Source organism: Chlorocebus sabaeus, chromosome 5 (assembly GCF_047675955.1).
Source record: "Chlorocebus sabaeus isolate Y175 chromosome 5, mChlSab1.0.hap1, whole genome shotgun sequence".
NCBI classification, from domain to species: Eukaryota; Metazoa; Chordata; class Mammalia; order Primates; family Cercopithecidae; genus Chlorocebus; species Chlorocebus sabaeus.
In genome coordinates, this window is record NC_132908.1 from 37,171,405 (window position 1) to 37,197,833 (window position 26,429).

A 26,429-nucleotide genomic window follows, 5' to 3' on the forward strand; every position below is an offset into this window, starting at 1 on the left:
CTGGAAAGAATCTTTCTGAGAAACTGCTCTGTGTTCTCTTAATTCATCTCACAGAGTTACATCTTTCCCTTCAAGAAGCCTTTCGCTAAGGCTGTTCTTGTGGAATTGGCAAATTGATATTTGGAAGCCCATAGAGGGCTATGGTGAAAAAGGAAATATCTTCCGTTCAAAACTGGAAAGAAGCTTTCTGAGAATCTGCTCTGTGTTCTGTTAATTCATCTCACAGAGTTACATCTTTCCCTTCAAAATGCCTTTCGCTAAGACTATTCTTGTGGAATTGGCAAAGGGATATTTGGAAGCCCATAGAGCGCTATGGTGAAAAAGGAAATATCTTCCGTTCAAAACTGGAAAGAAGCTTTCTGAGAAACTGCTCAGTGTTCTCTTAATTCATCTCACAGAGTTACATCTTTCCCTTCAAGAAGCCTTTCGCTAAGTCTGTTCTTGTGGAATTGGTAAAGGGATACTTGGAAGCCCATAGAGGGCTATGGTGAAAAAGGAAATATCTTCCGTTCAAAACTGGAAAGAAGCTTTCTGAGAAACTGCTCTGTGTTCTCTTAATTCATCTCACAGAGTTACATCTTTCCCTTCAAGAAGCCTTTCGCTAAGGCGGTTCTTGTGGAATTGGCAAAGGGATATTTGGAAGCCCATAGAGGGCTATGGTGAAAAAGGAAATATCTTCCGTTCAGAACTGGAAGGAAGCTTTCTGAGAAACTGCTCTGTGTTCTGTTAATTCATCTCACAGAGTTACATCTTTCCCTTCAAGAAGCCTTTCGCTAAGTCTGTTCTTGTGGAATTGGCAAAGGGATATTTGGAAGCCAATAGAGGGCTACGGTGAAAAAAGGAAATATCCTCCGTTCAAAACTGGAAAGAATCTTTCTGAGAAACTGCTCTGTGTTCTGTTAATTCATCTCACAGAGTTACATCTTTCCCTTCCAGAATCCTTTCGCTAAGGCGGTTCTTGTGTAATTGGCAAAGGGATATTTGGAAGCCCATAGATGGCTATGGTGAAAAAGGAAATATCTTCCTTTCAAAACTAGAAAGAAGCTTTCTGAGAAACTACTCTGTGTTCTCTTAATTCATCTCACAGAGTTACATCTTACCCTTCAAGAAGCCTTTCGCTAAGGCTGTTCTTGTTGAATTGTCAAAGGGATATTTGGAAGCCCATAGAGGGCTATGGTGAAAAAGGAAATATCTTCCGTTCAAAACTGGAAAGACGCTTTCTGAGAAACTGCTCTGTGTTCTGTTAATTCATCTCACAGAGTTACATCTTTCCCTTCAAGAAGCCTTTCGCTAAGGCTGTTCTTGTGGAATTGGCAAAGGGATATTTGGAAGCCCATAGAGGGCTATGGTGAAAAAGGAAATATCCTCCGTTCAAAACTGGTAAGAAGCTTTCTGAGAAACTGCTCTGTGTTCTCTTAATTCATCTCACAGAGTTACATCTTTCCCTTCAAGAAGCCTTTCGCTAAGGCTGTTCTTGTGGAATTGACAAAGGGATATTTGCAAGCCAATAGAGGGCTATGCTGAAAAAGGAAATATCTTCCGTTCAAAAGTGGAAAGAAGCTTTCTGAGAAACTGCTCTGTGTTCTGTTAATTCATCTCACACAGTTACATCTTTCCCTTGAAAAAGCCTTTCGCTAAGGCTATTCTTGTGGAATTGGCAAAGGGATATTTGGAAGCCCATAGAGGGCTATGGTGAAAAAGGAAATATCTTCCTTTCAAAACTGGAAAGAAGCTTTCTGAGAAACTACTCTGTGTTCTGTTAATTCATCTCACAGAGTTACATCTTTCCCTTCAAGAAGCCTTTCCTAAGGCGGTTCCTGTGGTATTGGCAAAGGGATATTTGGAAGCCCATAGAGGGCTATGTTGAAAAAGGAAATATCTCCCGTTCAAAACTGGAAAGAAGGTTTCTGAGAAACTGCGCTGTGTTCTGTTAATTCATCTCACAGAGTTACATCTTTCCCTTCAAGAAGCCTTTCGCTAAGGCTGTTCTTGTGGAATTGGCAAAGGGATATTTGGAAGCCCACAGAGGGCTATGGTGAAAAAGGAAATATCTTCCGTTCAAAACTGGAAAGAAGCTTTCTGAGAAACTGCTCTGTGTTCTCTTAATTCATCTCACAGAGTTACATCTTTCCCTTCAAGATGCCTTTCGCTAAGGCTGTTCTTCTGGGATTGGCAAAGGGATATTTGGAAGCCCATAGAGGGCTATGGTGAAAAAGGAAATATCTTCAGTTCAAAACTGGAAAGAAGCTTTCGGAGAAACTGCTCGGTGTTCTGTTAATTCATCTCACAGAGTTACATCTTTCCCTTCAAGAAGCCTTTCGCTAAGGCTGTTCTTGTGGAAATGGCAAAGGGATATTTGGAAGCCCTTAGAGGCCTATGGTGAAAAAGGAAATATCTTCCTTTCAAAACTGGAAAGAAGCTTTCTGAGAAACTGCTCTGTGTTCTGTTCATTCATCTCACAGAGTTACATCTTTCCCTTCAAGAAGCCTTTCGCTAAGGCTGTTCTTGTCTAATTGTCAAAGGGATATTTGGAAGCCCATAGAGGGCTATGGTGAAAAAGGAAATATCTTCCGTTCAAAACTGGAAAGAAGCTTTCTGAGAAACTGCTCTGTGTTCTGTTAATTCATCTCACCGAGTTACATCTTTCCCTTCAAAAGCCTTTCGCTAAGGCTGTTATTGTGGAATTGGCAAAGGGATATTTGGAAGCCCATAGAGGGCTATTTTGAAAAAGGAAATATCTTCCGTTCAAAACTGGAAAGAAGCTTTCTGAGAAACTGCTCTGTGTTCTGTTAATTCATCTCACAGAGTTACATCTTTCACTTCAAGAAGCCTTTCGCTAAGGCTGTTCTTGTGGAATTGGCAAAGGGATATTTGGAAGCCCTTACAGGGCTATGGTGAAAAAGGAAATATCGTCCGTTCAAAACTGGAAAGAAGCTTTCTGAGAAACTGCTCTGTGTTCTCTTAATTCATCTCACAGAGTTACATCTTTCCCTTCAAGAAGCCTTTCGCTAAGGCTGTTCTTGTGGAATTGGCAAAGGGATATTTGGAACCCCATAGAGGCCTATGGTGAAAAAGGAAATATCTTCCGTTCAAAACTGGAAAGAAGCTTTCTGAGAAACTGCTCTGTGTTCTGTTAATTCATCTCACCGAGTTACATCTTTCCCTTCAAGAAGCCTTTCGCTAAGGCTGTTCTTGTGGAATTGGCAAAGGGATATTTGGAAGCCCATAGAGGGCTACGGTGAAAAAGGAAATATCTTCCGTTCAAAACTGGAAAGAAGCTTTCTGAGAAACTGCTCTGTGTTCTGTTAATTCATCTCACAGAGTTACATCTTTCCCTTCAAGTAGCCTTTCGCTAAGTCTGTTCTTGTGGAATTGGCAAAGGGATATTTTGAAGCCCATAGAGGGCTACGGTGAAAAAGGAAATATCCTCCGTTCAAAACTGGAAAGAATCTTTCTGAGAAACTTCTCTGTGTTCTCTTAATTCATCTCACAGAGTTACATCTTTCCCTTCCAGAAGCCTTTCGCTAAGGCTGTTCCGGTGGAATTGGCAAAGGGATATTTGGAAGCCCATAGAGGGCTATGGTGAAAAAGGAAATATCTTCCGTTCAGAACTTGAAGGAAGCTTTCTGAGAAACTGCTCTCTGTTCTGTTAATTCATCTCACAGAGTTACATCTTTTCCTTCAAGAAGCCTTTCGCTAAGGCTGTTCTTGTGGAATTGGCAAAGGGATATTTGGAAGCCCTTAGAGGGCTATGGTGAAAAAGGAAATATCTTCCGTTCAAAACTGGAAAGAAGCTTTCTGAGAAACTGCTCTGTGTTCTCTTAATTCATCTCACAGAGTTACATCTTTTCCTTCAAGAAGCCTTTCGCTAAGGCTGTTCTTGTGGAATTGGCAAAGGGATATTTGGAAGCCCATAGAGGGCTACGGTGAAAAAGGAAATATCCTCCGTTCAAAACTGGAAAGAAGCTTTCTGAGAAACTGATCTGTGTTCTCTTAATTCATCTCACAGAGTTACATCTTTCCCTTCCAGAATCCTTTCGCTAAGGCGGTTCTTGTGTAATTGGCAAAGGGATATTTGGAAGCCCATAGATGGCTATGGTGAAAAAGGAAATATCTTCCGTTCAAAACTGGAAAGAAGCTTTCTGAGAAACTGCTCTGTGTTCTCTTAATTCATCTCACAGAGTTACATATTACCCTTCAAGAAGCCTTTCGCTAAGGCTGTTCTGGTTGAATTGTCAAAGGGATATTTGGAAGCCCATAGAGGGCTAAGGTGAAAAAGGAAATATCTTCCGTTCAAAACTGGAAAGACGCTTTCTGAGAAACTGCTCTGTGTTGTGTTAATTCATCTCACAGAGTTACATCTTTCCCTTCAAGAAGCCTTTCGCTAAGGCTGTTCTTGTGGAATTGGCAAAGGGATATTTGGAAGCCCATAGAGGGCTATGGTGAAAAAGGAAATATCCTCCGTTCAAAACTGGTAAGAAGCTTTCTGAGAAACTGCTCTGTGTTCTCTTAATTCATCTCACAGAGTTACATCTTTCCCTTCAAGAAGCCTTTCGCTAAGGCTGTTCTTCTGGGATTGGCAAAGGGATATTTGGAAGCCCATAGAGGGCTATGGTGAAAAAGGAAATATCTTCCGTTCAAAACTGGAAAGAAGCTTTCTGAGAAACTGCTCTGTGTTCTCTTAATTCATCTCACAGAGTTACATCTTTCCCTTCAAGAAGCCTTTCGCTAAGGCCGTTCTTCTGGGATTGGCAAAGGGATATTTGGAAGCCCATAGAGGGCTATGGTGAAAAAGGAAATATCTTCCGTTCAAAACTGGAAAGAAGCTTTCTGAGAAACTGCTCTGTGATCTGTTCATTCATCTCACAGAGTTACATCTTTCCCTTCAAGAAGCCTTTCGCTAAGGCTGTTCTTGTGGAATTTGCAAAGGGATATTTGGAAGCCCATAGAGGGCTATGGTGAAAAAGAAAATAACTTCCGTTCAAAACTGGAAAGAAGCTTTCTGAGAAACTGCTCTGTGTTCTCTTAATTCATCTCACAGAGTTACATCTTTTCCTTCAAGAAGCCTTTCGATAAGGCTACTCTTGTGGAATTGGCAAAGCGATATTTGGAAGCCCATAGAGGGCTATGGTGAAGAAGGAAATATCTTCCGTTCAAAACTGGAAAGAAGCTTTCTGAGAAACTGCTCTGTGTTCTGTTAATTCATCTCACAGAGTTACATCTTTCCCTTCAAGAAGCCTTTCGCTAAGGCGGTTCTTGTGGAATTGGCAAAGGGATATTTGGATGCCCATAGAGGGCTATGGTGAAAAAGGAAATATCTTCCGTTCAGAACTGGAAGGAAGCTTTCTGAGAAACTGCTCTGTGTTCTGTTAATTCATCTCACAGAGTTACATCTTTCCCTTCAAGAAGCCTTTCGCTAAGGCTGTTCTTGTGGAATTGGCAAAGGGATATTTGGAAACCCATAGAGTGCTATGGTGAAAAAGGAAATATCTTCCGTTCAAAACTGGAAAGAAGCTTTCTGAGAAACTGCTCTGTGTTCTGTCAATTCATCTCACAGAGTTACATCCTTCCCTTCAAGAAGCCTTTCGCTAAGGCTGTTCTTGTGGAATTGGCAAAGGGATATTTGGAAACCCATAGAGTGCTATGGTGAAAAAGGAAATATCTTCCGTTCAAAACTGGAAAGAAGCTTTCTGAGAAACTGCTCTGTGTTCTGTTAATTCATCTCACAGAGTTACATCTTTCCCTTCAAGAAGCCTTTCGCTAAGCCTGTTCTTGTGGAATTGGCAGAGGGATATTTGGAAGCCCTTAGAGGGCTATGGTGAAAAAGGAAATATCGTCCGTTCAAAACTGGAAAGAAGCTTTCTGAGAAACTGCTCTGTGTTCTGTTAATTCATCTCACAGAGTTACATCTTTCCCTTCAAGTATCCTTTCGCTAAGTCTGTTCTTGTGGAATTGGCAAAGGGATATTTGGAAGCCCATAGAGGGCTACGGTGAAAAAGGAAATATCCTCCGTTCAAAACTGGAAAGAGTCTTTCTGAGAAACTGCTCTGTGTTCTGTTAATTCATCTCACAGAGTTACATCTTTCCCTTCAAGAAGCCTTTCGCTAAGGCTGTTCTTCTGGAATTGGCAAAGGGATATTTGGAAGCCCATAGAGGGCTATGGTGAAAAAGGAAATATCTTCCGTTCAAAACTGGAAAGAAGCTTTCTGAGAAACTGCTCTGTGTTCTGTTAATTCATCTCACAGAGTTACATCTTTCCCTTCAAAAAGCCTTTCGCTAAGACTATTCTTGTGGAATTGGCAAAGGGTTATTTGGAAGCCCATAGAGCGCTATGGTGAAAAAGGAAATACCTTCCGTTCAAAACTGGAAAGAAGCTTTCTGAGAAACTGATCTGTGTTCTGTTAATTCATCTCACAGAGTTACATCTTTCCCTTCCAGAATCCTTTCGCTAAGGCGGTTCTTGTGTAATTGGCAAAGGGATATTTGGAAGCCAATAGATGGCTATGGTGAAAAAGGAAATATCTTCCGTTCAAAACTGGAAAGAAGCTTTCTGAGAAACTGCTCTGTGTTCTCTTAATTCATCTCATAGAGTTACATCTTACCCTTCAAGAAGCCTTTCGCTAAGGCTGTTCTTGTTGAATTGTCAAAGGGATATTTGGAAGCCCATAGAGGGCTATGGTGAAAAAGGAAATATCTTCCGTTCAAAACTGGAAAGACGCTTTCTGAGAAACTGCTCTGTGTTCTGTTAATTCATCTCACAGAGTTACATCTTTCCCTTCAAGAAGCCTTTCGCTAAGGCTGTTCTTGTGTAATTGGCAAAGGGATATTTGGAAGCCCATAGAGGGCTATGGTGAAAAAGGAAATATCATCCGTTCAAAACTGGTAAGAAGCTTTCTGAGAAACTGCACTGTGTTCTCTTAATTCATCTCACAGAGTTACATCTTTCCCTTCAAGAAGCCTTTCGCTAAGGCTGTTCTTGCGGAATTGGCAAAGGGATATTTGCAAGCCAATAGAGGGCTATGGTGAAAAAGGAAATATCTTCCGTTCAAAAGTGGAAAGAAGCTTTCTGAGAAACTGCTCTGTGTTGTGTTAATTCATCTCACACAGTTACATCTTTCCCTTGAAGAAGCCTTTCGCTAAGGCTATTCTTGTGGAATTGGCAAAGGGATATTTGGAAGCCCATAGAGGGCTATGGTGAAAAAGGAAATATCTTCCGTTCAAAACTGGAAAGAAGCTTTCTGAGAAACTACTCTGTGTTCTGTTAATTCATATCACAGAGTTACATCTTTCCCTTCAAGAAGCCTTTCCTAAGGCGGTTCCTGTGGAATTGGCAAAGGGATATTTGGAAGCCCATAGAGGGCTATGTTGAAAAAGGAAATATCTCCCGTTCAAAACTGGAAAGAAGGTTTCTGAGAAACTGCGCTGTGTTCTGTTAATTCATGTCACAGAGTTACATCTTTCCCTTCAGGAAGCCTTTCGCTAAGGCTGTTCTTGTGGAATTGGCAAAGGGATATTTGGAAGCCCACAGAGGGCTATGGTGAAAAAGGAAATATCTTCCGTTCAAAACTGGAAAGAAGCTTTCTGAGAAACTGCTCTGTGTTCTCTTAATTCATCTCACAGACTTACATCTTTCATTTAGAGAAGCCTTTCGCTAAGGCTGTTTTTCTGGGATTGGCAAAGGGATATTTGGAAGCCCATAGAGGGCTATGGTGAAAAAGGAAATATCTTCAGTTCAAAAGTGGAAAGAAGCTTTCGGAGAAACTGCTCGGTGTTCTGTTAATTCATCTCACAGTGTTACATCTTTCCCTTCAAGAAGCCTTTCGCTAAGGCGGTTCTTGTGGAATTGGCAAAGGGATATTTGGAAGCCCTTAGAGGCCTATGGTGAAAAAGGAAATATCTTCCTTTCAAAACTGGAAAGAAGCTTTCTGAAAAACTGCTCTGTGTTCTGTTCATTCATCTCACAGAGTTACATCTTTCCCTTCAAGAAGCCTTTCGCTAAGGCTGTTCTTGTGGAATTGGCAAAGGGATATTTGGAAGCCCATAGAGGGCTATGGTGAAAAAGGAAATATCTTCCGTTCAAAACTGGAAAGAAGCTTTCTGAGAAACTGCTCTGTGTTCTGTTAATTCATCTCACCGAGTTACATCTTTCCCTTCAAGAAGCCTTTCGCTAAGGCTGTTATTGTGGAATTGGCAAAGGGATATTTGGAAGCCCATAGAGGGCTATTTTGAAAAAGGAAATATCTTCCGTTCAAAACTGGAAAGAAGCTTTCTGAGAAACTGCTCTGTGTTCTTAATTCATCTCACAGAGTTACATCTTTCACTTCAAGAAGACTTTCGCTAAGGCTGTTCTTGTGGAATTGGCAAAGGGATATTTGGAAGCCCATAGAGGGCTATGGTGAAAAATGAAATATCTTCCGTTCAAAACTGGAAAGAAGCTTTCTGAGAAACTGCTCTGTGTTCTGTTAATTCATCTCACCGAGTTACATCTTTCCCTTCAAGAAGCCTTTCGCTAACGCTGTTCTTGTGGAATTGGCAAAGGGATATTTGGAAGCCCATAGAGGGCTATGGTGAAAAAGGAAATATCTTCCGTTCAAAAATGGAAAGAAGCTTTCTGAGAAACTGCTCTGTGTTCTGTTACTTCATCTCACAGAGTTACATCTTTCCCTTCAAGTAGCCTTTCGCTAAGGCTGTTCTTGTGGAATTGGCAAAGGGATATTTGGAAGCCCATAGAGGGCTACGGTGAAAAAAGGAAATATCCTCCGTTCAAAACTGGAAAGAATCTTTCTGAGAAACTGCTCTGTGTTCTGTTAATTCATCTCACAGAGTTACATCTTTCCCTTCAAGAAGCCTTTCGCTAAGGCTGTTCTTGTGGAATTGGCAAAGGGATATTTGGAAGCCCATAGAGGGCTATGGTGAAAAAGGAAATATCTTCCGTTCAAAACTGGAAAGAAGCTTTCTGAGAAACTGCTCTGTGTTCTCTTAATTCATCTCACAGAGTTACATCTTTCCCTTCAAAAAGCCTTTCGCTAAGACTATTCTTGTGGAATTGGCAAAGGGATATTTGGAAGCCCATAGAGCGCTATGGTGAAAAAGGAAATATCTTCCGTTCAAAACTGGAAAGAAGCTTTCTGAGAAACTGCTCTGTGTTCTGTTAATTCATCTCACAGAGTTACATCTTTCCCTTCGAGAATCCTTTCGCTAAGGCTATTCTTGTGTAATTGGCAAAGGGATATTTGGAAGCCCATAGATGGCTATGGTGAAAAAGGAAATATCTTCCTTTCAAAACTGGAAAGAAGCTTTCTGAGAAACTACTCTGTGTTCTCTTAATTCATCTCACAGAGTTACATCTTACCCTTCAAGAAGCCTTTCGCTAAGGCTGTTCTTGTTGAATTGTCAAAGGGATATTTGGAAGCCCATAGAGGGCTATGGTGAAAAAGGAAATATCTTCCGTTCAAAACTGGAAAGACGCTTTCTGAGAAACTGCTCTGTGTTCTGTTAATTCATCTCACAGAGTTACATCTTTCCCTTCAAGAAGCCTTTCGCTAAGGCTGTTCTTGTGGAATTGGCAAAGGGATATTTGGAAGCCCATAGAGGGCTATGGTGAAAAATGAAATATCTTCCGTTCAAAACTGGAAAGAAGCTTTCTGAGAAACTGCTCTGTGTTCTCTTAATTCATCTCACAGAGTTACATCTTTTCCTTCAAGAAGCCTTTCGCTAAGGCTGTTCTTGTGGAAATGGGAAAGGGATATTTGGAAACACATAGAGGGCTATGGTGAAAAAGGAAATATCTTACGTTCAAAACTGGAAAGAAGCTTTCTGAGAAACTGCTCTGTGTTCTCTTAATTCATCTCATAGAGTTACATCTTACCCTTCAAGAAGCCTTTCGCTAAGGCTGTTCTTGTTGAATTGTCAAAGGGATATTTGGAAGCCCATAGAGGGCTATGGTGAAAAAGGAAATATCTTCCGTTCAAAACTGGAAAGAAGCTTTCTGAGAAACTGCTCTGTGTTCTCTTAATTCATCTCACAGACTTACATCTTTCATTTAGAGAAGCCTTTCGCTAAGGCTGTTTTTCTGGGATTGGCAAAGGGATATTTGGAAGCCCATAGAGGGCTATGGTGAAAAAGGAAATATCTTCAGTTCAAAAGTGGAAAGAAGCTTTCGGAGAAACTGCTCGGTGTTCTGTTAATTCATCTCACAGTGTTACATCTTTCCCTTCAAGAAGCCTTTCGCTAAGGCGGTTCTTGTGGAATTGGCAAAGGGATATTTGGAAGCCCTTAGAGGCCTATGGTGAAAAAGGAAATATCTTCCTTTCAAAACTGGAAAGAAGCTTTCTGAAAAACTGCTCTGTGTTCTGTTCATTCATCTCACAGAGTTACATCTTTCCCTTCAAGAAGCCTTTCGCTAAGGCTGTTCTTGTGGAATTGGCAAAGGGATATTTGGAAGCCCATAGAGGGCTATGGTGAAAAAGGAAATATCTTCCGTTCAAAACTGGAAAGAAGCTTTCTGAGAAACTGCTCTGTGTTCTGTTAATTCATCTCACCGAGTTACATCTTTCCCTTCAAGAAGCCTTTCGCTAAGGCTGTTATTGTGGAATTGGCAAAGGGATATTTGGAAGCCCATAGAGGGCTATTTTGAAAAAGGAAATATCTTCCGTTCAAAACTGGAAAGAAGCTTTCTGAGAAACTGCTCTGTGTTCTTAATTCATCTCACAGAGTTACATCTTTCACTTCAAGAAGACTTTCGCTAAGGCTGTTCTTGTGGAATTGGCAAAGGGATATTTGGAAGCCCATAGAGGGCTATGGTGAAAAATGAAATATCTTCCGTTCAAAACTGGAAAGAAGCTTTCTGAGAAACTGCTCTGTGTTCTGTTAATTCATCTCACCGAGTTACATCTTTCCCTTCAAGAAGCCTTTCGCTAACGCTGTTCTTGTGGAATTGGCAAAGGGATATTTGGAAGCCCATAGAGGGCTATGGTGAAAAAGGAAATATCTTCCGTTCAAAAATGGAAAGAAGCTTTCTGAGAAACTGCTCTGTGTTCTGTTACTTCATCTCACAGAGTTACATCTTTCCCTTCAAGTAGCCTTTCGCTAAGGCTGTTCTTGTGGAATTGGCAAAGGGATATTTGGAAGCCCATAGAGGGCTACGGTGAAAAAAGGAAATATCCTCCGTTCAAAACTGGAAAGAATCTTTCTGAGAAACTGCTCTGTGTTCTGTTAATTCATCTCACAGAGTTACATCTTTCCCTTCAAGAAGCCTTTCGCTAAGGCTGTTCTTGTGGAATTGGCAAAGGGATATTTGGAAGCCCATAGAGGGCTATGGTGAAAAAGGAAATATCTTCCGTTCAAAACTGGAAAGAAGCTTTCTGAGAAACTGCTCTGTGTTCTCTTAATTCATCTCACAGAGTTACATCTTTCCCTTCAAAAAGCCTTTCGCTAAGACTATTCTTGTGGAATTGGCAAAGGGATATTTGGAAGCCCATAGAGCGCTATGGTGAAAAAGGAAATATCTTCCGTTCAAAACTGGAAAGAAGCTTTCTGAGAAACTGCTCTGTGTTCTGTTAATTCATCTCACAGAGTTACATCTTTCCCTTCGAGAATCCTTTCGCTAAGGCTATTCTTGTGTAATTGGCAAAGGGATATTTGGAAGCCCATAGATGGCTATGGTGAAAAAGGAAATATCTTCCTTTCAAAACTGGAAAGAAGCTTTCTGAGAAACTACTCTGTGTTCTCTTAATTCATCTCACAGAGTTACATCTTACCCTTCAAGAAGCCTTTCGCTAAGGCTGTTCTTGTTGAATTGTCAAAGGGATATTTGGAAGCCCATAGAGGGCTATGGTGAAAAAGGAAATATCTTCCGTTCAAAACTGGAAAGACGCTTTCTGAGAAACTGCTCTGTGTTCTGTTAATTCATCTCACAGAGTTACATCTTTCCCTTCAAGAAGCCTTTCGCTAAGGCTGTTCTTGTGGAATTGGCAAAGGGATATTTGGAAGCCCATAGAGGGCTATGGTGAAAAATGAAATATCTTCCGTTCAAAACTGGAAAGAAGCTTTCTGAGAAACTGCTCTGTGTTCTCTTAATTCATCTCACAGAGTTACATCTTTTCCTTCAAGAAGCCTTTCGCTAAGGCTGTTCTTGTGGAAATGGCAAAGGGATATTTGGAAACACATAGAGGGCTATGGTGAAAAAGGAAATATCTTACGTTCAAAACTGGAAAGAAGCTTTCTGAGAAACTGCTCTGTGTTCTCTTAATTCATCTCACAGAGTTACATCTTTCCCTTCAAGAAGCCTTTCGCTAAGGCTGTTCCTGTGGAATTGGCAAAGGGATATTTGGAAGCCCATAGAGGGCTATGGTGAAAAAGGAAATATCTTCCGTTCCAAAATGGAAAGAAGCTTTCTGAGAAACTGCTCTGTGTTCTGTTAATTCATCTCACAGAGTTACATCTTTCCCTTCAACAAGCCTTTCGCTAAGGCTGTTCTTGAGGAATTGGCAAAGTGATATTTGGAAGCCCATAGAGGGATATGGTGAAAAAGGAAATATCTTCCGTTCAAAACTGGAAAGAAGCTTTCTGAGAAACTGCTCTGTGTTCTGTTAATTCATCTCACAGAGTTACATCTTTCCCTTCAAGAAGCCTTTCGCTAAGCCTGTTCTTGTGGAATTGGCAAAGGGATATTTGGAAGCCCTTAGAGGGCTATGGTGAAAAAGGAAATATCGTCCGTTCAAAACTGGAAAGAAGCTTTCTGAGAAACTGCTCTGTGTTCTCTTAATTCATCTCACAGAGTTACATCTTTCCCTTCAAGAAGCCTTTCGCTAACGCTGTTCTTGTTGAATTGGCAAAGGGATATTTGGAAGCCCATAGAGGGCTACGGTGAAAAAGGAATTATCTTCCGTTCAAAACTGGAAAGAAGCTTTCTGAGAAACTGCTCTGTGTTCTGTTAATTCATCTCAGAGAGTTACATCTTTCCCTTCAAGTAGCCTTTCGCTAAGGCTGCTCTTGTGGAATTGCCAAAGGGATATTTGGAAGCCCATAGAGGGCTACGGTGAAAAAGGAAATATCCTCCGTTCAAAACTGGAAAGAAGCTTTCTGAGAAACTGCTCAGTGTTCTCTTAATTCATCTCACAGAGTTACATCTTTCCCTTCCAGAATCCTTTCGCTAAGGCGGTTCTTGTGTAATTGGCAAAGGGATATTTGGAAGCCCATAGATGGCTATGGTGAAAAAGGAAATATCTTCCTTTCTAAACAAGAAAGAAGCTTTCTGAGAAACTACTCTGTGTTCTCTTAATTCATCTCACAGAGTTACATCTTACCCTTCAAGAAGCCTTTCGCTAAGGCTGTTCTTGTTGAATTGTCAAAGGGATATTTGGAAGCCCATAGAGGGCTATGGTGAAAAAGGAAATATCTTCCGTTCAAAACTGGAAAGACGCTTTCTGAGAAACTGCTCTGTGTTCTGTTAATTCATCTCACAGAGTTACATCTTTCCCTTCAAGAAGCCTTTCGCTAAGGCTGTTCTTGTGGAATTGGCAAAGGGATATTTGGAAGCCCATAGAGGGCTATGGTGAAAAAGGAAATATCCTCCGTTCAAAACTGGTAAGAAGCTTTCAGAGAAACTGCTCTGTGTTCTCTTAATTCATCTCACAGAGTTACATCTTTCCCTTCAAGAAGCCTTTCGCTAAGGCTGTTCTTGTGGAATTGACAAAGGGATATTTGCAAGCCAATAGAGGGCTATGCTGAAAAAGGAAATATCTTCCGTTCAAAAGTGGAAAGAAGCTTTCTGAGAAACTGCTCTGTGTTCTGTTAATTCATCTCACACAGTTACATCTTTCCCTTGAAAAAGCCTTTCGCTAAGGCTATTCTTGTGGAATTGGCAAAGGGATATTTGGAAGATCATAAAGGGCTATGGTGAAAAAGGAAATATCTTCCGTTCAAAACTGGAAAGAAGCTTTCTGAGAAACTACTCTGTGTTCTGTTAATTCATCTCACAGAGTTACATCTTTCCCTTCAAGAAGCCTTTCCTAAGGCGGTTCCTGTGGAATTGGCAAAGGGATATTTGGAAGCCCATAGAGGGCTATGTTGAAAAAGGAAATATCTCCCGTTCAAAACTGGAAAGAAGGTTTCTGAGAAACTGCGCTGTGTTCTGTTAATTCATCTCACAGAGTTACATCTTTCCCTTCAAGAAGCCTTTCGCTAAGGCTGTTCTTGTGGAATTGGCAAAGGGATATTTGGAAGCCCACAGAGGGCTATGGTGAAAAAGGAAATATCTTCCGTTCAAAACTGGAAAGAAGCTTTCTGAGAAACTGCTCTGTGTTCTCTTAATTCATCTCACAGAGTTACATCTTTCCCTTCAAGATGCCTTTCGCTAAGGCTGTTCTTCTGGGATTGGCAAAGGGATATTTGGAAGCCCATAGAGGGCTATGGTGAAAAAGGAAATATCTTCAGTTCAAAACTGGAAAGAAGCTTTCGGAGAAACTGCTCGGTGTTCTGTTAATTCATCTCACAGAGTTACATCTTTCCCTTCAAGAAGCCTTTCGCTAAGGCTGTTCTTGTGGAATTGGCAAAGGGATATTTGGAAGCCCTTAGAGGCCTATGGTGAAAAAGGAAATATCTTCCTTTCAAAACTGGAAAGAAGCTTTCTGAGAAACTGCTCTGTGTTCTGTTCATTCATCTCACAGAGTTACATCTTTCCCTTCAAGAAGCCTTTCGCTAAGGCTGTTCTTGTGGAATTGTCAAAGGGATATTTGGAAGCCCATAGAGGGCTATGGTGAAAAAGGAAATATCTTCCGTTCAAAACTGGAAAGAAGCTTTCTGAGAAACTGCTCTGTGTTCTGTTAATTCATCTCACCGAGTTACATCTTTCCCTTCAAAAAGCCTTTCGCTAAGGCTGTTATTGTGGAATTGGCAAAGGGATATTTGGAAGCCCATAGAGGGCTATTTTGAAAAAGGAAATATCTTCCGTTCAAAACTGGAAAGAAGCTTTCTGAGAAACTGCTCTGTGTTCTGTTAATTCATCTCACAGAGTTACATCTTTCACTTCAAGAAGCCTTTCGCTAAGGCTGTTCTTGTGGAATTGGCAAAGGGATATTTGGAAGCCCTTACAGGGCTATGGTGAAAAAGGAAATATCGTCCGTTCAAAACTGGAAAGAAGCTTTCTGAGAAACTGCTCTGTGTTCTCTTAATTCATCTCACAGAGTTACATCTTTCCCTTCAAGAAGCCTTTCGCTAAGGCTGTTCTTGTGGAATTGGCAAAGGGATATTTGGAAGCCCATAGAGGCCTATGGTGAAAAAGGAAATATCTTCCGTTCAAAACTGGAAAGAAGCTTTCTGAGAAACTGCTCTGTGTTCTGTTAATTCATCTCACCGAGTTACATCTTTCCCTTCAAGAAGCCTTTCGCTAAGGCTGTTCTTGTGGAATTGGCAAAGGGATATTTGGAAGCCCATAGAGGGCTATGGTGAAAAAGGAAATATCCTCCGTTCAAAACTGGTAAGAAGCTTTCTGAGAAACTGCTCTGTGTTCTCTTAATTCATCTCACAGAGTTACATCTTTCCCTTCAAGAAGCCTTTCGCTAAGGCTGTTCTTGTGGAATTGACAAAGGGATATTTGCAAGCCAATAGAGGGCTATGCTGAAAAAGGAAATATCTTCCGTTCAAAAGTGGAAAGAAGCTTTCTGAGAAACTGCTCTGTGTTCTGTTAATTCATCTCACACAGTTACATCTTTCCCTTGAAAAAACCTTTCGCTAAGGCTATTCTTGTGGAATTGGCAAAGGGATATTTGGAAGCCCATAGAGGGCTATGGTGAAAAAGGAAATATCTTCCGTTCAAAACTGGAAAGTAGCTTTCTGAGAAACTACTCTGTGTTCTGTTAATTCATCTCACAGAGTTACATCTTTCCCTTCAAGAAGCCTTTCCTAAGGCGGTTCCTGTGGAATTGGCAAAGGGATATTTGGAAGCCCATAGAGGGCTATGTTGAAAAAGGAAATATCTCCCGTTCAAAACTGGAAAGAAGGTTTCTGAGAAACTGCGCTGTGTTCTGTTAATTCATCTCACAGAGTTACATCTTTCCCTTCAAGAAGCCTTTCGCTAAGGCTGTTCTTGTGGAATTGGCAAAGGGATATTTGGAAGCCCACAGAGGGCTACGGTGAAAAAGGAAATATCTTCCGTTCAAAACTGGAAAGAAGCTTTCTGAGAAACTGCTCTGTGTTCTCTTAATTCATCTCACAGAGTTACATCTTTCCCTTCAAGAAGCCTTTCGCTAACGCTGTTCTTGTTGAATTGGCAAAGGGATATTTGGAAGCCCATAGAGGACTACGGTGAAAAAGGAATTACCTTCCGTTCAAAACTGGAAAGAAGCTTTCTGAGAAACTGCTCTGTGTTCTGTTAATTCATCTCAGAGAGTTACATCTTTCCCTTCAAGTAGCCTTTCGCTAAGGCTGCTCTTGTGGAATTGGCAAAGGGATATTTGGAAGCCCATAGAGGGCTACGGTGAAAAAGGAAATATCCTCCGTTCAAAACTGGAAAGAATCTTTCTGAGAAACTGCTCTGTGTTCTCTTAATTCATCTCACAGAGTTACATCTTTCCCTTCAAGAAGCCTTTCGCTAAGGCTGTTCTTGTGGAATTGGCAAAGGGATATTTGGAAGCCCATAGAGGGCTATGGTGAAAAAGGAAATATCTTCCGTTCAAAACTGGAAAGAAGCTTTCTGAGAATCTGCTCTGTGTTCTGTTAATTCATCTCACAGAGTTACATCTTTCCCTTCAAAATGCCTTTCGCTAAGACTATTCTTGTGGAATTGGCAAAGGGATATTTGGAAGCCCATAGAGCGCTATGGTGAAAAAGGAAATATCTTCCGTTCAAAACTGGAAAGAAGCTTTCTGAGAAACTGCTCAGTGTTCTCTTAATTCATCTCACAGAGTTACATCTTTCCCTTCAAGAAGCCTTTCGCTAAGTCTGTTCTTGTGGAATTGGTAAAGGGATACTTGGAAGCCCATAGAGGGCTATGGTGAAAAAGGAAATATCTTCCGTTCAAAACTGGAAAGAAGCTTTCTGAGAAACTGCTCTGTGTTCTCTTAATTCATCTCACAGAGTTACATCTTTCCCTTCAAGAAGCCTTTCGCTAAGGCGGTTCTTGTGGAATTGGCAAAGGGATATTTGGAAGCCCATAGAGGGCTATGGTGAAAAAGGAAATATCTTCCGTTCAGAACTGGAAGGAAGCTTTCTGAGAAACTGCTCTGTGTTCTGTTAATTCATCTCACAGAGTTACATCTTTCCCTTCAAGAAGCCTTTCGCTAAGTCTGTTCTTGTGGAATTGGCAAAGGGATATTTGGAAGCCAATAGAGGGCTACGGTGAAAAAAGGAAATATCCTCCGTTCAAAACTGGAAAGAATCTTTCTGAGAAACTGCTCTGTGTTCTGTTAATTCATCTCACAGAGTTACATCTTTCCCATCAAGAAACCTTTCGCTAAGTCTGTTCTTGTGGAATTGGCAAAGGGATATTTGGAAGCCCATAGAAGGCTATGGTGAAAAAGGAAATATCTTCCGTTCAAAACTGGAAAGAAGCTTTCTGAGAAACTGCTCTGTGTTCTGTTAATTCATCTCACAGAGTTACATCTTTCCCTTCAAAAAGCCTTTCGCTAAGACTATTCTTGTTGAATTGGCAAAGGGATATTTCGAAGCCCATAGAGGGCTATGGTGAAAAAGGAAATATCTTCCGTTCAAACCTGGAAAGAAGCTTTCTGAGAAACTGCTCTGTGTTCTGTTAATTCATCTCACAGAGTTACATCTTTCCCTTCCAGAATCCTTTCGCTAAGGCGGTTCTTGTGTAATTGGCAAAGGGATATTTGGAAGCCCATAGATGGCTATGGTGAAAAAGGAAATATCTTCCTTTCAAAACTAGAAAGAAGCTTTCTGAGAAACTACTCTGTGTTCTCTTAATTCATCTCACAGAGTTACATCTTACCCTTCAAGAAGCCTTTCGCTAAGGCTGTTCTTGTTGAATTGTCAAAGGGATATTTGGAAGCCCATAGAGGGCTATGGTGAAAAAGGAAATATCTTCCGTTCAAAACTGGAAAGACGCTTTCTGAGAAACTGCTCTGTGTTCTGTTAATTCATCTCACAGAGTTACATCTTTCCCTTCAAGAAGCCTTTCGCTAAGGCTGTTCTTGTGGAATTGGCAAAGGGATATTTGGAAGCCCATAGAGGGATATGGTGAAAAAGGAAATATCCTCCGTTCAAAACTGGTAAGAAGCTTTCTGAGAAACTGCTCTGTGTTCTCTTAATTCATCTCACAGAGTTACATCTTTCCCTTCAAGAAGCCTTTCGCTAAGGCTGTTCTTGTGGAATTGACAAAGGGATATTTGCAAGCCAATAGAGGGCTATGCTGAAAAAGGAAATATCTTCCGTTCAAAAGTGGAAAGAAGCTTTCTGAGAAACTGCTCTGTGTTCTGTTAATTCATCTCACACAGTTACATCTTTCCCTTGAAAAAGCCTTTCGCTAAGGCTATTCTTGTGGAATTGGCAAAGGGATATTTGGAAGCCCATAGAGGGCTATGGTGAAAAAGGAAATATCTTCCTTTCAAAACTGGAAAGAAGCTTTCTGAGAAACTACTCTGTGTTCTGTTAATTCATCTCACAGAGTTACATCTTTCCCTTCAAGAAGCCTTTCCTAAGGCGGTTCCTGTGGAATTGGCAAAGGGATATTTGGAAGCCCATAGAGGGCTATGTTGAAAAAGGAAATATCTCCCGTTCAAAACTGGAAAGAAGGTTTCTGAGAAACTGCGCTGTGTTCTGTTAATTCATCTCACAGAGTTACATCTTTCCCTTCAAGAAGCCTTTCGCTAAGGCTGTTCTTGTGGAATTGGCAAAGGGATATTTGGAAGCCCACAGAGGGCTATGGTGAAAAAGGAAATATCTTCCGTTCAAAACTGGAAAGAAGCTTTCTGAGAAACTGCTCTGTGTTCTCTTAATTCATCTCACAGAGTTACATCTTTCCCTTCAAGATGCCTTTCGCTAAGGCTGTTCTTCTGGGATTGGCAAAGGGATATTTGGAAGCCCATAGAGGGCTATGGTGAAAAAGGAAATATCTTCAGTTCAAAACTGGAAAGAAGCTTTCGGAGAAACTGCTCGGTGTTCTGTTAATTCATCTCACAGAGTTACATCTTTCCCTTCAAGAAGCCTTTCGCTAAGGCTGTTCTTGTGGAATTGGCAAAGGGATATTTGGAAGCCCTTAGAGGCCTATGGTGAAAAAGGAAATATCTTCCTTTCAAAACTGGAAAGAAGCTTTCTGAGAAACTGCTCTGTGTTCTGTTCATTCATCTCACAGAGTTACATCTTTCCCTTCAAGAAGCCTTTCGCTAAGGCTGTTCTTGTGGAATTGTCAAAGGGATATTTGGAAGCCCATAGAGGGCTATGGTGAAAAAGGAAATATCTTCCGTTCAAAACTGGAAAGAAGCTTTCTGAGAAACTGCTCTGTGTTCTGTTAATTCATCTCACCGAGTTACATCTTTCCCTTCAAAAAGCCTTTCGCTAAGGCTGTTATTGTGGAATTGGCAAAGGGATATTTGGAAGCCCATAGAGGGCTATTTTGAAAAAGGAAATATCTTCCGTTCAAAACTGGAAAGAAGCTTTCTGAGAAACTGCTCTGTGTTCTGTTAATTCATCTCACAGAGTTACATCTTTCCCTTCAAGAAGCCTTTCGCTAAGGCTGTTCTTGTGGAATTGGCAAAGGGATATTTGGAAGCCCTTACAGGGCTATGGTGAAAAAGGAAATATCGTCCGTTCAAAACTGGAAAGAAGCTTTCTGAGAAACTGCTCTGTGTTCTCTTAATTCATCTCACAGAGTTACATCTTTCCCTTCAAGAAGCCTTTCGCTAAGGCTGTTCTTGTGGAATTGGCAAAGGGATATTTGGAACCCCATAGAGGCCTATGGTGAAAAAGGAAATATCTTCCGTTCAAAACTGGAAAGAAGCTTTCTGAGAAACTGCTCTGTGTTCTGTTAATTCATCTCACCGAGTTACATCTTTCCCTTCAAGAAGCCTTTCGCTAAGGCTGTTCTTGTGGAATTGGCAAAGGGATATTTGGAAGCCCATAGAGGGCTACGGTGAAAAAGGAAATATCTTCCGTTCAAAACTGGAAAGAAGCTTTCTGAGAAACTGCTCTGTGTTCTGTTAATTCATCTCACAGAGTTACATCTTTCCCTTCAAGTAGCCTTTCGCTAAGTCTGTTCTTGTGGAATTGGCAAAGGGATATTTTGAAGCCCATAGAGGGCTACGGTGAAAAAGGAAATATCCTCCGTTCAAAACTGGAAAGAATCTTTCTGAGAAACTTCTCTGTGTTCTCTTAATTCATCTCACAGAGTTACATCTTTCCCTTCCAGAAGCCTTTCGCTAAGGCTGTTCCGGTGGAATTGGCAAAGGGATATTTGGAAGCCCATAGAGGGCTATGGTGAAAAAGGAAATATCTTCCGTTCAGAACTTGAAGGAAGCTTTCTGAGAAACTGCTCTCTGTTCTGTTAATTCATCTCACAGAGTTACATCTTTTCCTTCAAGAAGCCTTTCGCTAAGGCTGTTCTTGTGGAATTGGCAAAGGGATATTTGGAAGCCCATAGAGGGCTACGGTGAAAAAGGAAATATCCTCCGTTCAAAACTGGAAAGAAGCTTTCTGAGAAACTGATCTGTGTTCTCTTAATTCATCTCACAGAGTTACATCTTTCCCTTCCAGAATCCTTTCGCTAAGGCGGTTCTTGTGTAATTGGCAAAGGGATATTTGGAAGCCCATAGATGGCTATGGTGAAAAAGGAAATATCTTCCGTTCAAAACTGGAAAGAAGCTTTCTGAGAAACTGCTCTGTGTTCTCTTAATTCATCTCACAGAGTTACATATTACCCTTCAAGAAGCCTTTCGCTAAGGCTGTTCTGGTTGAATTGTCAAAGGGATATTTGGAAGCCCATAGAGGGCTAAGGTGAAAAAGGAAATATCTTCCGTTCAAAACTGGAAAGACGCTTTCTGAGAAACTGCTCTGTGTTGTGTTAATTCATCTCACAGAGTTACATCTTTCCCTTCAAGAAGCCTTTCGCTAAGGCTGTTCTTGTGGAATTGGCAAAGGGATATTTGGAAGCCCATAGAGGGCTATGGTGAAAAAGGAAATATCCTCCGTTCAAAAATGGTAAGAAGCTTTCTGAGAAACTGCTCTGTGTTCTCTTAATTCATCTCACAGAGTTACATCTTTCCCTTCAAGAAGCCTTTCGCTAAGGCTGTTCTTCTGGGATTGGCAAAGGGATATTTGGAAGCCCATAGAGGGCTATGGTGAAAAAGGAAATATCTTCCGTTCAAAACTGGAAAGAAGCTTTCTGAGAAACTGCTCTGTGTTCTCTTAATTCATCTCACAGAGTTACATCTTTCCCTTCAAGAAGCCTTTCGCTAAGGCCGTTCTTCTGGGATTGGCAAAGGGATATTAGGAAGCCCATAGAGGGCTATGGTGAAAAAGGAAATATCTTCCGTTCAAAACTGGAAAGAAGCTTTCTGAGAAACTGCTCTGTGATCTGTTCATTCATCTCACAGAGTTACATCTTTCCCTTCAAGAAGCCTTTCGCTAAGGCTGTTCTTGTGGAATTTGCAAAGGAATATTTGGAAGCCCATAGAGGGCTATGGTGAAAAAGGAAATAACTTCCGTTCAAAACTGGAAAGAAGCTTTCTGAGAAACTGCTCTGTGTTCTCTTAATTCATCTCACAGAGTTACATCTTTTCCTTCAAGAAGCCTTTCGATAAGGCTACTCTTGTGGAATTGGCAAAGCGATATTTGGAAGCCCATAGAGGGCTATGGTGAAGAAGGAAATATCTTCCGTTCAAAACTGGAAAGAAGCTTTCTGAGAAACTGCTCTGTGTTCTGTTAATTCATCTCACAGAGTTACATCTTTCCCTTCAAGAAGCCTTTCGCTAAGGCGGTTCTTGTGGAATTGGCAAAGGGATATTTGGATGCCCATAGAGGGCTATGGTGAAAAAGGAAATATCTTCCGTTCAGAACTGGAAGGAAGCTTTCTGAGAAACTGCTCTGTGTTCTGTTAATTCATCTCACAGAGTTACATCTTTCCCTTCAAGAAGCCTTTCGCTAAGGCTGTTCTTGTGGAATTGGCAAAGGGATATTTGGAAACCCATAGAGTGCTATGGTGAAAAAGGAAATATCTTCCGTTCAAAACTGGAAAGAAGCTTTCTGAGAAACTGCTCTGTGTTCTGTTAATTCATCTCACAGAGTTACATCTTTCCCTTCAAGAAGCCTTTCGCTAAGCCTGTTCTTGTGGAATTGGCAGAGGGATATTTGGAAGCCCTTAGAGGGCTATGGTGAAAAAGGAAATATCGTCCGTTCAAAACTGGAAAGAAGCTTTCTGAGAAACTGCTCTGTGTTCTGTCAATTCATCTCACAGAGTTACATCCTTCCCTTCAAGAAGCCTTTCGCTAAGGCTGTTCTTGTGGAATTGGCAAAGGGATATTTGGAAACCCATAGAGTGCTATGGTGAAAAAGGAAATATCTTCCGTTCAAAACTGGAAAGAAGCTTTCTGAGAAACTGCTCTGTGTTCTGTTAATTCATCTCACAGAGTTACATCTTTCCCTTCAAGAAGCCTTTCGCTAAGCCTGTTCTTGTGGAATTGGCAGAGGGATATTTGGAAGCCCTTAGAGGGCTATGGTGAAAAAGGAAATATCGTCCGTTCAAAACTGGAAAGAAGCTTTCTGAGAAACTGCTCTGTGTTCTGTTAATTCATCTCACAGAGTTACATCTTTCCCTTCAAGTAGCCTTTCGCTAAGTCTGTTCTTGTGGAATTGGCAAAGGGATATTTGGAAGCCCATAGAGGGCTACGGTGAAAAAGGAAATATCCTCCGTTCAAAACTGGAAAGAGTCTTTCTGAGAAACTGCTCTGTGTTCTGTTAATTCATCTCACAGAGTTACATCTTTCCCTTCCAGAATCCTTTCGCTAAGGCGGTTCTTGTGTAATTGGCAAAGGGATATTTGGAAGCCAATAGATGGCTATGGTGAAAAAGGAAATATCTTCCGTTCAAAACTGGAAAGAAGCTTTCTGAGAAACTGCTCTGTGTTCTCTTAATTCATCTCATAGAGTTACATCTTACCCTTCAAGAAGCCTTTCGCTAAGGCTGTTCTTGTTGAATTGTCAAAGGGATATTTGGAAGCCCATAGAGGGCTATGGTGAAAAAGGAAATATCTTCCGTTCAAAACTGGAAAGACGCTTTCTGAGAAACTGCTCTGTGTTCTGTTAATTCATCTCACAGAGTTACATCTTTCCCTTCAAGAAGCCTTTCGCTAAGGCTGTTCTTGTGTAATTGGCAAAGGGATATTTGGAAGCCCATAGAGGGCTATGGTGAAAAAGGAAATATCCTCCGTTCAAAACTGGTAAGAAGCTTTCTGAGAAACTGCACTGTGTTCTCTTAATTCATCTCACAGAGTTACATCTTTCCCTTCAAGAAGCCTTTCGCTAAGGCTGTTCTTGTGGAATTGGCAAAGGGATATTTGCAAGCCAATAGAGGGCTATGGTGAAAAAGGAAATATCTTCCGTTCAAAAGTGGAAAGAAGCTTTCTGAGAAACTGCTCTGTGTTGTGTTAATTCATCTCACACAGTTACATCTTTCCCTTGAAGAAGCCTTTCGCTAAGGCTATTCTTGTGGAATTGGCAAAGGGATATTTGGAAGCCCATAGAGGGCTATGGTGAAAAAGGAAATATCTTCCGTTCAAAACTGGAAAGAAGCTTTCTGAGAAACTACTCTGTGTTCTGTTAATTCATCTCACAGAGTTACATCTTTCCCTTCAAGAAGCCTTTCCTAAGGCGGTTCCTGTGGAATTGGCAAAGGGATATTTGGAAGCCCATAGAGGGCTATGTTGAAAAAGGAAATATCTCCCGTTCAAAACTGGAAAGAAGGTTTCTGAGAAACTGCGCTGTGTTCTGTTAATTCATGTCACAGAGTTACATCTTTCCCTTCAGGAAGCCTTTCGCTAAGGCTGTTCTTGTGGAATTGGCAAAGGGATATTTGGAAGCCCACAGAGGGCTATGGTGAAAAAGGAAATATCTTCCGTTCAAAACTGGAAAGAAGCTTTCTGAGAAACTGCTCTGTGTTCTCTTAATTCATCTCACAGACTTACATCTTTCATTTAGAGAAGCCTTTCGCTAAGGCTGTTTTTCTGGGATTGGCAAAGGGATATTTGGAAGCCCATAGAGGGCTATGGTGAAAAAGGAAATATCTTCAGTTCAAAAGTGGAAAGAAGCTTTCGGAGAAACTGCTCGGTGTTCTGTTAATTCATCTCACAGTGTTACATCTCTCCCTTCAAGAAGCCTTTCGCTAAGGCGGTTCTTGTGGAATTGGCAAAGGGATATTTGGAAGCCCTTAGAGGCCTATGGTGAAAAAGGAAATATCTTCCTTTCAAAACTGGAAAGAAGCTTTCTGAAAAACTGCTCTGTGTTCTGTTCATTCATCTCACAGAGTTACATCTTTCCCTTCAAGAAGCCTTTCGCTAAGGCTGTTCTTGTGGAATTGGCAAAGGGATATTTGGAAGCCCATAGAGGGCTATGGTGAAAAAGGAAATATCTTCCGTTCAAAACTGGAAAGAAGCTTTCTGAGAAACTGCTCTGTGTTCTGTTAATTCATCTCACCGAGTTACATCTTTCCCTTCAAGAAGCCTTTCGCTAAGGCTGTTATTGTGGAATTGGCAAAGGGATATTTGGAAGCCCATAGAGGGCTATTTTGAAAAAGGAAATATCTTCCGTTCAAAACTGGAAAGAAGCTTTCTGAGAAACTGCTCTGTGTTCTTAATTCATCTCACAGAGTTACATCTTTCACTTCAAGAAGACTTTCGCTAAGGCTGTTCTTGTGGAATTGGCAAAGGGATATTTGGAAGCCCATAGAGGGCTATGGTGAAAAATGAAATATCTTCCGTTCAAAACTGGAAAGAAGCTTTCTGAGAAACTGCTCTGTGTTCTGTTAATTCATCTCACCGAGTTACATCTTTCCCTTCAAGAAGCCTTTCGCTAACGCTGTTCTTGTGGAATTGGCAAAGGGATATTTGGAAGCCCATAGAGGGCTATGGTGAAAAAGGAAATATCTTCCGTTCAAAAATGGAAAGAAGCTTTCTGAGAAACTGCTCTGTGTTCTGTTAATTCATCTCACAGAGTTACAACTTTCCCTTCAAGTAGCCTTTCGCTAAGGCTGTTCTTGTGGAATTGGCAAAGGGATATTTGGAAGCCCATAGAGGGCTACGGTGAAAAAAGGAAATATCCTCCGTTCAAAACTGGAAAGAATCTTTCTGAGAAACTGCTCTGTGTTCTGTTAATTCATCTCACAGAGTTACATCTTTCCCTTCAAGAAGCCTTTCGCTAAGGCTGTTCTTGTGGAATTGGCAAAGGGATATTTGGAAGCCCATAGAGGGCTATGGTGAAAAAGGAAATATCTTCCGTTCAAAACTGGAAAGAAGCTTTCTGAGAAACTGCTCTGTGTTCTCTTAATTCATCTCACAGAGTTACATCTTTCCCTTCAAAAAGCCTTTCGCTAAGACTATTCTTGTGGAATTGGCAAAGGGATATTTGGAAGCCCATAGAGCGCTATGGTGAAAAAGGAAATATCTTCCGTTCAAAACTGGAAAGAAGCTTTCTGAGAAACTGCTCTGTGTTCTGTTAATTCATCTCACAGAGTTACATCTTTCCCTTCGAGAATCCTTTCGCTAAGGCTATTCTTGTGTAATTGGCAAAGGGATATTTGGAAGCCCATAGATGGCTATGGTGAAAAAGGAAATATCTTCCTTTCAAAACTGGAAAGAAGCTTTCTGAGAAACTACTCTGTGTTCTCTTAATTCATCTCACAGAGTTACATCTTACCCTTCAAGAAGCCTTTCGCTAAGGCTGTTCTTGTTGAATTGTCAAAGGGATATTTGGAAGCCCATAGAGGGCTATGGTGAAAAAGGAAATATCTTCCGTTCAAAACTGGAAAGACGCTTTCTGAGAAACTGCTCTGTGTTCTGTTAATTCATCTCACAGAGTTACATCTTTCCCTTCAAGAAGCCTTTCGCTAAGGCTGTTCTTGTGGAATTGGCAAAGGGATATTTGGAAGCCCATAGAGGGCTATGGTGAAAAATGAAATATCTTCCGTTCAAAACTGGAAAGAAGCTTTCTGAGAAACTGCTCTGTGTTCTCTTAATTCATCTCACAGAGTTACATCTTTTCCTTCAAGAAGCCTTTCGCTAAGGCTGTTCTTGTGGAAATGGCAAAGGGATATTTGGAAACACATAGAGGGCTATGGTGAAAAAGGAAATATCTTACGTTCAAAACTGGAAAGAAGCTTTCTGAGAAACTGCTCTGTGTTCTCTTAATTCATCTCACAGAGTTACATCTTTCCCTTCAAGAAGCCTTTCGCTAAGGCTGTTCCTGTGGAATTGGCAAAGGGATATT